The sequence below is a fragment of the Ipomoea triloba genome, chromosome 13, assembly GCF_003576645.1.
Source record: "Ipomoea triloba cultivar NCNSP0323 chromosome 13, ASM357664v1".
Classification (NCBI taxonomy): domain Eukaryota; kingdom Viridiplantae; phylum Streptophyta; class Magnoliopsida; order Solanales; family Convolvulaceae; genus Ipomoea; species Ipomoea triloba.
Genome location: NC_044928.1, coordinates 6,957,593 through 6,969,090, shown reverse-complemented (window position 1 = coordinate 6,969,090; position 11,498 = coordinate 6,957,593). Strand labels below are relative to the sequence as shown.

Below are 11,498 nucleotides of genomic sequence, written 5' to 3'. Positions count from 1 at the left end.
GCTCTGTGTATGCACATGCTTTCAAACTTTTTTAGTATCAAATCCACGTTATGCAAACAACTCTTATTTCAAGTGCAAACACTTATCAACTAATGTGCACACGTTAACCAATGGGGTAGTTCAAGTGGCAAGTGAACTCTCTTTGTGGGGAAGAATTTCAGGAGAACCCGGATTCAATTCCCACAAGTGACGATTCTCCCTGGGCAAGCTCCCGTGCTTCTCAGAACGAACGTGGGTGTACCTGGACTGTTAAACGGACAGAGAAATACCCCGTGAATTTACCAAAAAAAATAAAATGTGCACACATCTATTCTCATATTGATGCCAAGTCTAAACCCAAATTACTTTTTTTTTTTTTCTCCTTCCCCTTGTTCTTTATTTATTTATTTTATTATTATTATTACAGTATAGTTCATACATGTAAATGAGTCAAACACCAAGTTATTCAATTAGAACTTAATTGTATTAATCTAACTCAATGTGTTGTAACTCGTCAAATTTTAAAACCTTTTTTTTTTTTTTTGAAGAGATCAAATTTTAAAACTTATAATAAATAAGAAAGCAAACAAACTTAAGAGCTGAAATTCACAATAGTTCTACTAAGTTACTAGTTCATTTGAATGAAGTTTCAAGAAATACAGTTAACATTTTTACAAAGGAAACATTTCATCATAGTAAGACTTGAAAAAGCAATAGTTTTTTTTAGCCATACGCTGTTGAGCTTCTTCAATCTCAAATGATTACCATAAATAATGGCTTATTAAGAATTTAAGATGAAAATTACAAATTGAATATGCCTCAATGCATTAAAGTGCCTCTGAGAAAGGAAATAGAAACTATGATGAAACACAAAGAGGAACATTTGTTTCCAGGGAACACAGAACTATGGTTGGCACCTGAACTCAATACACATCATAACCGAAAACCAAATTCTTGACAGCTTGAGTCTCCTACCCCAAATGTTGTGTCAAATGAGTGAAGATGGATAATTGTTGAATTTTGTTATTGTCGTCTGAATGTGGACAAGTGAACAACCCAAACCAATACATAAAATAATGCCAGTTATTTTCTCAAAAGATCCACAAGAAAACCAGGCTGAGCAAGACAACCTTTCTCCAAGAGGGGGTGATCAACAGGCAACAACATAATGATCAACAGGCAACAACATGCAAGCCTGTTTTTTCCTTTTGGATATCCAGAGTACTGAAGTTGATGTAGAAAAGGCAACTGTGCCTCAATCAGTGACTAGTTTGCATCATCAACTTGAATCATCATCTTCAAGTACTGAAGTGGAAGAAAGCTGTGATGAAGAGAAGGAGAAATATGTTACTCCCAAGTATTTCATTAGGTTCAACAGATCAGAGAAGCAATGGTAAGTTTTCATTGTTATATACTAAATATTTTATAAGATGCTTTAAGTATCTATCTTGTTTGTACATGTTACCCCTTATGAAAATCCAGTTTATAATGCCGTCGCTATAATGCCCAAAAGTCAATTAGCAAAGAAAAAAATCCTTTAACTAAAACACTTAAGAAACAATTTGCAGAAAGTGTTGAAACCTCCAAGAGAAGACTGTTATACTCTGGGGGCAAATCATAAACATCGATGAGTGGCCTTCTCTTCTCCACCACGGCTTCAATATTAACTAACAGCTTCAAGAGAAGAATGTTTACTTTGACTGGTCGAAGCCACTTTCGCCAGTCTCCAGTAGGTATCTCGTCAATTGCTAAAAAGTAAAAGTGTTGTACTAAAAAACAGAAGTTGTGCTAAGCCAGGATTCTTAGAGAGACCTTGGATGTTTGCATTTAAAGGGTCAAATGGTAAAATTAACAGAAAATGTGAGAACATTGGAACCTACTCCATTGCTCAGTGGGAAAATAATTCCATTAATCTTCTGGTCCATGATAAGTGCAACTTACCTCACAAAATCCACCTCGGCATAGGCTATGCCCAGAGCATTGATTGATACAAGTGCTCGAAACAGGCACCTCACAGAGTCCATCATACTTACAATCGCACTCCTCTTTGAAGCAGATGCTTCATCAGGATCCACATTGCACCATCCTGGTTTGCTAGTATTATTGGTAGTGAACACATCTGGATCAGCTTTTGTCCAATCACTCACCATACTGAGATTGCTATAGCTGGACTGCATACTGAGATTTATGTGTTTACTTGATCTTAAAGCCACAAGCCTATGCAACAGGACAATTTGGGTATTTTGTGCCTTCCCCACAAAAGCACATTGCTCTTGTAGGCTCTAGCTCCCTCCTATTCAACATATATGTGTTGCCAATTATTGAAACAAAACTTCTCCTCTTCACTCCTTTCTTCTGCCTGCTTCCTGAGACTAAACTAATGTCTTTTGCACCTGTCCTCAACATCATGTTGACATAATGAGCTTAGAGGACAAAAGGGGAATGAAATATATATAGGCAGAAACACAGAACTAACAACCATGCATATATGCATTTGATAAGTGCAGTTTTACACTTATTTAAATTGTCAATCAAATCAATCAGCTTAAACTCATCACTACTTCAAGTTCAGAACCATTTGCCATGTCCTCCTGATCCTATCACAACAACAAATCCCAAATGGCTATAAACCTCCTATGTTTGCAGCCTGCAAGAAGATGTGGCAAAATAACATACTGCACTTAACTTCTAAAAGATAGATGAATGGAACACAGTGGTATTAAATGCTTAAAGAAAAAACCATTTCAATCAGTAATGTAAATCACCCATACTACTTTATCTTTAGTAAGTTGATTCCTATAAATTTGCAGATATGACATTGAATATGAATTGAAACTTCTTGTATGTAACAGATACATATTCATCTCAACAAAAGAAGGAAATTTCAATAAATTTTCCTCCAAGTTGCTGGAAAACCTTTTCAATTTAATTTCATAAAGTTGTGCTGCCAATCTTTTCCTGTACTACTCACACCACTCTATTAGCATATTTTGGATAGTCTGCAATAGCATCTTACATTCACAAGGAACCCACAGCTTTCAATTATCCTTAATGCCCTGCAAATGAGAAACATTTGGCTGCATCAAGAAATGCCATATTTATTTATTTATTTATTTTTAAGAAACTAGAAAACTAGCCATGTTTTATAATAGATCATATAGTATGTTGGAATTATTTAGCAGAAAGGTTTGTGTTCAAATGGAAGTTATTCATTGTGATCTCAGCTAAGTCCTCTTATACATGTGGATACGGTGATTGTTCATATTCAAGCCCATCGATTCTGATCTATGGAAAATGGAGAGAATGAAATGAGATTAGAAAATGAAAGAGTAACAGCCTTTGTAAAGAATGCAAAATAAAATAAAAAATTAATGAAGCATGCATGAACCTCAAACATTCTTCTTCATAATGGATGCAGCCCTTCTAGAATCTGCTTGGCAGCAACAACAACAGAATGGCTTCAATTGCTCCAGACACAGTCTTAGACATAAGCACCGGAGATGTGGGAAGGAATATTTATTAGCCTTCAATTGCTCCAGGTTTTTTGCTTCAAGAAGCAATAATCCTAATCGGTGGAATCATCCTTCAGCTACTTCCCATACTTTTCCATGGGAAGCACTTTCTAGATTGAGCACCTTAAGCTGGCCCAACATGCCAATTACCGTTAAATGCCTCTCAGAGAGATTAAGCCCACTCAATCTTAACTTCCCCAGTAGGAAAGGAAACATAGACTGATTTGAAGAGTTACAGTGCAGCTGAAATCATTAGCTTCTCAAGCCCTTCCAAATACTCAAGATTATCCAAATTATGGGATTACTGCACAATCCACAAGTGAAATTGGGCTCTAAGTCGTATTTAATGGCCTGCAAATGAGAAACTACTTGTCTGTCAAAGAATACCCACTGCAGTTTTTTAAACAAGGCAATTGTGATCAATGATAGCACTTGGAATTTACTAACAAGGGGAGAAAAGAACCAAACAACAATTCAGTGCGATTAGTTGATGAGGAACCAATTCATTTGTAACCTTCAATTATCTATACAAGGTAGCAACACCATTTCATTTCATTTAGCATGCAGATATAAAGGCACATGAAGCCTCAAACATACCATTTTTAAATAACTGTTAATTCACTGTGAGCCTTACCAAGTTGTCTTGTACAGACTCTTCTATTTGTGATTCATCATATTTAGGGATTTTGAACTACGAAAATTGTGCAAAACAGAAAACAAAATGAGATCAGATCAGAAAAAGAAATAGTAACAAGTTTGTAAAGAAAGGTAGCATCCATATGGAATGGAAAAGAAATAAGTGAGAATGGGTCAGACGTTGTAGCTGCTAACCTCAAAAATGGCATTTCCTATTCCAACTTGCCAGTCTTGAAAATACTTAGCAAAAGCAACAATGGAAGGGTCACACCAATACAACTTAATTGACCGCAGGTTCAAATTTTCTGTTAAACACCAAGAGAATTTTTCCAAACAATAACATCTCAAGACTAACCACTTGAAACATGGAAAATCACCACCGCCTGCCCAATGCTCGAGTTTATTAGCTTCAACAAGCAAGAATCTTAGTCTACATAATTCTCCTTAGCTACATCCCATACTTTTCCACAATAGGCATTCTCCATGATACTGGTAAACCTTTTCAAATTTCAAACTCTCCTCACTACCCTGTTTACACTGAAAAGAACGCAACAGACATATCATAATGACAAAAACAAATTGTATAGTTGTTAGCAACCTTAAGGGTTGTTGAATATTAGGGAACCTTTATTGAATATTAGGTAACTCCTAGTAGGGTGGACTTAGTTTCCTATTCCTATTAGGGTTTCCTATTCCTATTATGGTAGATTTGGAATCTAGTTTAGTATATATAGAGGCATAGAGAACAACCCTATTGTACTCTTTGATTGCAATATATTCATACATTCTATTATTCTTTGGTTTCTTACATACTTTGCTTCCACCTAACTGGCGGGTGGTTGTTATTCTCCACCCGCCAGGTCTTTCAATCCCTCAATTTCAACATGGTATCAGAGCCTAAACCCTAAAACAAACCCTAGACAAAACCCTAGTTGTTCCGCCACGCGCCGCCACCGTCGCCGGGAGTCTCTTCAGTTTTCCGGCCAGATCTCTCTCCTCCGATCTCCGATCAAGACGCCGCTGCCACCATTGGTTTCGTATTGACAAGATGCTCCTGACTATGTTTTCAGATCCTTCGTTGGTCGCTGGTCAACAGTCAACTCCGGTCAATCTCGCCGGTCAGCGTCTCCAACCATCCCTTGAGATTGTTGTTTTGCCATTCTTTGGTGATATTTGAAGGCTTTTTGGGTTTTGTGTTTTTTGGTTTTATTTTGAGTTAATGTGAAAGATTGGGGCAGTAGATTGTATTTGTTTGGTTTATTTTGTGGGTTAGCTTTAATTTAATTTGGTCTTTAAGTTTAGTTTGTGTTGTTTGGGTCATGGGAATCGTCTCATATTTAGAGTCATGCTATGGTGTGAGTTGAATGTGCGTTGTGGTGTTTAATTGGGATGATGGCATTCCTTCATCAAAGAAGAGAAGTAGCGTCAACTTTGATGGCCGAAAGATAGTAGGCTTTGTGGTCAAGTTGACAGCTTTGATAGCCGAATGAGAGTAGGCTTTGTGGTTGAGATGACAACTTTGGTAGCCGAATGAGAGTAGGCTTTGTGGTCGAGTTGACACCTTTGGTGGCTGAATGAGAGTAGGCTTTGTGGTCAACTAAACAGACGTTGTCAGCTTTGGTGACAGGAGGATCCATTGGAGTGCCCATCCAATTGCATCACAGCAGCAAAGTTTTCAGCAGCAAATCTAAGACACTCATGTGAGATATTTGTAACAAGCTGTAGCATGATTGATATCTATGCTCCAGCTTGAGGGGGAGTGTTGAATATTAGGGAACCTTTATTGAATATTAGGTAACTCCTAGTAGGGTAGACTTCGTTTCCTATTCCTATTAGGGTTTTCTATTCCTATTATGGTAGATTTGGTATCTAGTTTAGTATATATAGAGGCATAGAGAACAACCCTATTGTCCTCTTTGATTGTAATATATTCATACATTCTATTATTCTTTGGTTTCTTACATACTTTGCTTCCGCCTAACTGGCGGGTGGTTGTTATTCTCCACCCGCTAGGTCTTTCAATCCCTCAATTTCAACAAGGGTGAAAGTTTTACTAGATAATTTCATGCTGTGGTTCTAGAGAGATACAACCTCTCCATTTTTTATTTCTTAATGTTAGCCGTTGGCAAATTGAACATTTCGTTCATTTATCCTAACAGAAATATTAATCCTTTTCAATTTCGCTTCAACTAATTTCATAGAATTGCGCCACTTTTTTTCCCGTACTCCTCACCACTCTAACTGCATTGTAGTAAACCATTTACCACTAGCATTTTTAAGTGGTTAGTTAACCCCTCAAATTTTACTCCATAAAAGTAGAGTTGTTAGCAATCAAAGAGGTGTGAGTTTTGGGAGATTATTTCATATTGTAATCGTAAAAGTAAAATGGTTACATATCACCTAAAGACTGACTTCAGGTTGAACCCTTTGTTTAAAACCAAGATAACTGTCAAATCTTTGCTTTGAAGCCGTGCAGGATGCATAAGATGGAGGTTATTTATAGTCAATTCTAATTAATAAGATAAGTTTTCAAAGTTATACTTAATTAGCCTTGCAAATCAATATCAATCTAATAGAGACGGAACAAAATAATGAAGCAATTCTTCTTACCTCTACATCTCCAATACTTGAGACTAGCAGCATTCTAGCTCGAAAATTTTTCAAAAAGGTATTCAATTAGCATATATGAATTTACCTGCTTGGCGGCTTGCCCCAGTCACCAACATTAGATCTCTTTCGCAATGTTTTGCAATAGATAGATCTTGCATTCATGAAGATCTCTTACCAACTTCTGGATACTGTGCAGTAGTAATCATAATGGTGCCGTAGTAAGTTTATTGCATTCATGAGGAATCATTAACTTTTAACCAAAGAAAGTAATTACATGAGCTATTTATCTCCTTGACAACACTACAGTGACAAAACCAGGTTAAGGAAAATTGAAGGATATGTGAAAAATAATGCAGAAAACAAAATGAGATCATAAAAGTAAAATAGTGTTTGATTTTGTAAGCAAGAATCTTAGCCTTCAGAATTCTGCGTTAACTACTTCCCATACTTTAATCTTTGAATTAATAGAATATAACTAGTAGTTCAATAGTTGTGAAGAATTGAAGTTAAAATAAAAAGTAACACCACTCTAATATTCTCTGTTAAAAAAAATTTCATTCTTCTGCACTTNAAATGAGATCATAAAAGTAAAATAGTGTTTGATTTTGTAAGCAAGAATCTTAGCCTTCAGAATTCTGCGTTAACTACTTCCCATACTTTAATCTTTGAATTAATAGAATATAACTAGTAGTTCAATAGTTGTGAAGAATTGAAGTTAAAATAAAAAGTAACACCACTCTAATATTCTCTGTTAAAAAAAATTTCATTCTTCTGCACTTCCTGCAACCTCTGAAGAATACAATTTTTGCAGGTTCTGCAAGCAATTTCAAGAATAAGATGCATCTTAGTCTAGAGCACTCAGTAGCTTAAAATAAAATGGTAAAGAAAATCACCTGAAGACTGACTACAGGATTTGAAAGCCTTCTCTTTGAAACCAGGATCGCTATAAAATCTTTGATTTAATGCCTTACAGAATGCCTGGAATGGACATAATCAATCTCATGAAGAAGTTTTTACGATTATAATAAGTGTAGTCTCAATATAAATTTAAAGTTTTAGTTGAAACGAAATACATCCTTCAATTAGAAGGAAATAATGAAGCAATTCTTCTTTCCTCTAGATCTTTAATACTTGATCACTAGCAGCTTCCCAGATTGAAAATTTTTGAAAACGGTATTTAATTGACATACCAATCTGCAAAAGCACATTAGTAGTCAGGAATAATTGCAAGAGGTAGAGAAAAGAAACAGAGATGTATAGTATGATCATCACATATAGGCACCAGATGAAATAGGCAGAGACAGAACAAATAACCATGAAATTCCACTTACATCTCCGATAGATTGAGCACTACCAGCTTCCCAGTTTGAAATTTTTCTACATGCTAAGATAGGTGCAGATTTAAAGTGGTTCTTGATCTTAATTGTCAAGTAATCAATCAGCATAGAAACATCACTACTTCAAGTTCATAAGCAACAGAGATGTATAGTATGATCATCACATATAGGCACCAGATGAAATAGGCAGAGACAGAACAAATAACCATGAAATTCCGCTTACATCTCCGATAGATTGAGCACTACCAGCTTCCCAGTTTGAAATTTTTCTACATGCTAAGATAGGTGCAGATTTAAAGTGGTTCTTGATCTTAATTGTCAAGTAATCAATCAGCATAGAAACATCACTACTTCAAGTTCATAAGCATTTGCCATCTTCTACTAAGACAAGAATAAAGCCCACATGGCTAGCTTTGGGATATGCATTCTCATCAGATGGAAACCAACCAGTGAGTGCCTGCAAGCAAGAAGACTTTGGAAGAACCATTTACTCTACTTTCACTTCACTATGTCTATATCTATAACTTTGCAAGAATGATATTAAGGTATCACGCAAAACTCCTTGCTTTTTTAAAACTGATATTTTTTATTTCTAAAAGAACACTAGCATATATGAACCTCTAGGCAACTTTTGATTTTCTTTTTGATTTTGTTCTATTAAAAATTCAGATATTTGACTTTTATTGAGTATCATATTTTGAACAGGTGTAGCGCACAAGCTCTTCCCAGCCATGTTCTACAAGTGCACATTCATCTACACAAAAAAGGAAAATGTAGTACCCGCTACAAGTGCCTTCATTTGCACTCCAAGTTGCTATCAACCTTTTAAAAATCTCCTCACTACCTTGTTTACACGTTAAAGAGTGCAAAACACATCATCATCATCATAAAAATAGTGTTCTTAGTCATCAAAGAGGTGTGAGTTTTGAGAGCTTCTCCATTATTTATTTCATACTTTGAGTTGTTGCCGTGTTGGCAAATTGAAAGTTTCATTCATTTGAGTAATACAATATAAGTAGTAGTTAATGTGGTTCAATAGTTATTAAGTGAACATACAAAGCAACATCAGTCTAATATAATTCTTGTTGGGGGAAAAGGCTTGTTTCTTCTGAAGAGTCTACAACCATTTTGAAGAATACTAGTTTTGCAAGTTCTACAAGCTATTTCTAGAATGTGATGCATCTATAGTCTAGAGAATTCAGCTGCTTAAAACAAAATGGTTAAAAACTCACCTGAAGAATGACTACAGGAGCTAAAGCCCTTTGCTTGAAACAAAGATCACAGTTAAACAAAATGAGATCAGAAAAAGAAATAGAAACAAGTTTGTAAAGGATATATGGAATAGAAAAGAAATAATTGACAATGGATCATATGTTGTAACTTCTAACCTTAAAAATGAGGTTTCCCCTTTCAACTTGCCAGTCTCGAATATGCTTCGCAAAAGCAACCACAGAAGTGTTACACTGGATCCAACTTAATTGACAAAAGGGTCAAATTTTCTGTTAAACCCAAAGGGAACTCCTCCAAGCAATAACATCTCAAGACTAATCACTAAGAAGGAAGGTATATGAAGTAATAAGTGTTGAGTTTGATGAGTATCATAGAGTCTCTCAGTTTATTAAGAACTTCAATTCTTGCATTGGCACTTTGGTTCGGTTGCATTTGGATATTAATATAGTGATTGGCATGAAGTTGACAAAGGATTGAAGGATACAATTTGGGATTATGTTAAGGTATACAATACTTCTACATATTGATTTTTACCTGATTAGTTTAAAAATAAGTATTGACTATTGATTGGTGTGAGTTTTTTTCTTGTGTGCAGCTAGAAAGTGTTCAACATTGAAGATCATCAATTGAGAGAAACAATATTAAAGGTTGTTGGGCTGCAGTGGAAGGTTTTTAGAACCAGAATAGTGCATGAATACATTGACAAGAAGCACCCAAAATATGAATCTCTATGTGAGTTTTATGATTTCTTAACTGAAGCATAATGGAATATTTTTGAAGTAAATCTCATGATTGAAGAGTTCAAGGTATATTTAATTAAGTTATAATAGTTTGAATGCCTTATTATTAAAATTACCTACATATCACCATGTTACTGCATTTATATCTGCATGCCAAAAGAAATGAAATGACATGAAATGGTATTGCTACCTTATTAAGATAATTGAAGGTTACAATTGAATTTGTTCCTCATGATGTCATCAACATGAATTTGTTCTCATGATGTCATCAATTGATCTTCAATTTGTAACATAGATTTCTTTTTTGGTGCTCTTCTCCCCTTGTTACATAGCAGAAAATTCCAAGTGCTATCATTGATCACAATTGCCTTGTAAATTGTCTTGACTATTTGGAAGGGCTTGAGAAGGTAATGATTTTAATTTCTATTTGCTGCACTGTAACCCTTAAAATTGGTCTTTGTTTATGTTTCATTTCCTATTGGAGAAGTTGAGATTGAGTCATTTGAGTGGGCTTAAAACTTCTAATTGATGTTGATATGCAAGGCTAAGTATAATTCTTAAAACTTCTTCATGAGATTGATTACATTCATTTCATGCATTCTATAAGGCATCAAATCCAAGATTTTACAGTGATCCTGGTGTCAAAGAGGAGAAGGCTTTCAAATCTTGTAGTTAGTCTTCAAGTAATTGTTTTTACCATTTTATTTTAAGATGCCAAATGCTCTAGACGACAAATGCATTGTATTCTTGAAATTGCTTGCAGAAAAATCATATTCTTTAAAGAAGTTGCAGAACAGTTATGCCTTTCGCCAACAAATCAGAGAATGCAAGGTTCTATAACAGAGAAATTATATTGGACTGATGTTTTTCAACTTGGAGTACATGGAGGCTAAGGTAATGCATTGTTTTTCTTGATAAGATTAATTTGCATTTGAGGCACAAGGGAAGAGCTTGTCTAGCAATATGATATTCAATAAAATCAATTGCTGACTTTTCATAGAACAACATCAAAAAGTAAAATAAAATCTGAGTAGAGGACATATATATTGTTAGTGTTTTTTAGCAATCAAAGATTCCACTTTTGAAAAAAGTGAGTTTTTTGTGATACTTTAATATCATATGTGCAAAGTTATAGATAATAGAAATAATGAAGATAAAACAGAGTTAATGATTTACTATATGCTACTGATTGGAATAGGTTTTGTTTCAAGTATTTAATGCATATCACTGTCTTCATGTCACAGGCTGTACTGCCCATTTGTCTTTTAGAATTTGGGAGTCATTACAATTTATATATGGTAAATCCTCCAACTCTCCAAGAAGGGAAAAATGGAATTTGCAAACAGTATCTTGGGTGAGTGCAACTCAAGGAGAATTCTGTAGACTAAGATTCTTCATTCTTGAAGCTAATAACCTCAAGCATTGGGCAGGTGATGGTGATTTCCTACATCTCA

At 35.1% G+C, this 11,498-nt stretch overlaps 2 long non-coding RNA genes across 9 annotated transcripts; one reads left to right on the top strand and one right to left on the bottom strand.

The window, feature by feature from the left end:
- Positions 1 to 7,340: 7,340 nt before the first annotated feature.
- On the bottom strand, positions 7,341 to 9,620 carry LOC116002040. 5 transcript variants are annotated; one of them, XR_004094352.1, is made up of 4 exons: positions 9,463 to 9,620; positions 9,307 to 9,339; positions 8,069 to 8,546; positions 7,791 to 7,931 (listed from the first exon to the last, which is right to left on the bottom strand). It is a non-coding gene; the product is annotated as an uncharacterized LOC116002040 (long non-coding RNA). The 5 variants fall into 5 exon arrangements; XR_004094351.1 differs by lacking the exons at positions 9,307 to 9,339; positions 9,463 to 9,620 and adding an exon at positions 7,341 to 7,551 and having other exon boundaries at positions 7,631 to 7,931; positions 8,069 to 8,812; XR_004094354.1 differs by lacking the exons at positions 9,307 to 9,339; positions 9,463 to 9,620 and adding an exon at positions 7,341 to 7,715 and having other exon boundaries at positions 7,928 to 7,931; positions 8,069 to 8,812.
- A 397-nt stretch (positions 9,621 to 10,017) lies between these two features.
- On the top strand, positions 10,018 to 11,498 carry LOC116002043. Of its 4 annotated transcripts, none has more exons than XR_004094357.1 (5): positions 10,018 to 10,036; positions 10,380 to 10,451; positions 10,808 to 10,938; positions 11,289 to 11,398; positions 11,475 to 11,498. It is a non-coding gene; the product is annotated as an uncharacterized LOC116002043 (long non-coding RNA). The 4 variants fall into 4 exon arrangements; XR_004094359.1 differs by having other exon boundaries at positions 10,022 to 10,036; positions 10,652 to 10,938; XR_004094358.1 differs by lacking the exon at positions 10,018 to 10,036 and having other exon boundaries at positions 10,317 to 10,451; positions 10,652 to 10,938.